The following is a 774-nucleotide window of genomic DNA, read 5'->3' on the forward strand; positions in this document are numbered from 1 at the left end:
GTGTTTGGCGTCTCGCAAAACTTGGCCACATCCCCCACCGCGTGCGCAACGTCTGGAGGCGTACATATTGCACCGTACATCAAAGAGCTCACCAGTTCTCGATATGGGCGGTGGGTCAAGGGGGCATCGGTCTTTGAGGTGAGGGGTGTGTTTGGGTCGGCTGGGATCGCGGTTGGCTTGCAGTTAGGCAACTGAAAACGTTCGGCAATCTTTCGAATATAACCGCGTTGGTTTAGCTCCAATGTGCGTGAGGCACGGTCGCGTCGCATTTCTATGCCCAAAAAATAGCGCAACTCACCAATCTCCTTGATGTCAAAGTGTTCCTTTAGTCCGTCGCGCACCAATTTAATGTCGTCCAGTTCCGGGCCAATAACAACCAAATTGTCCACATAAGCAATCACCGCGCAACATTCAACACGTGAAACAGTCTTGACGAAAACACATAGATCGGCCTTAAGGGACTCGAACCCTAGCTTGTTAAAGTGGTAACGTAATGTGTCGTACCATGCCCGCGCGGACTGTTTGGTACCATATATAGCGCGTTGCAGCAAACATACCAAACCCGGTTCAGATACGTCTTCGTAGCCATCTGGCTGACGCATCTAAACTTCTTCGTCCATGCGGCCGTAAAGGAACGCGGCGTCCACATCAAACTGCTGTATTTCGTAATCTAGCTGCGCTGCCACTGCTAGCATGCATCGGATCGTGTCCATGCATGCGACGGGTGCAAACGTCTCGTGATAGTCCACACCCGGCCGTTGCGTGAAACCTTGT

Source organism: Plasmopara halstedii (genome assembly GCF_900000015.1).
Source record: "Plasmopara halstedii genome assembly, contig: Scaffold_2904, whole genome shotgun sequence".
NCBI lineage: Eukaryota > Oomycota > Peronosporomycetes > Peronosporales > Peronosporaceae > Plasmopara > Plasmopara halstedii.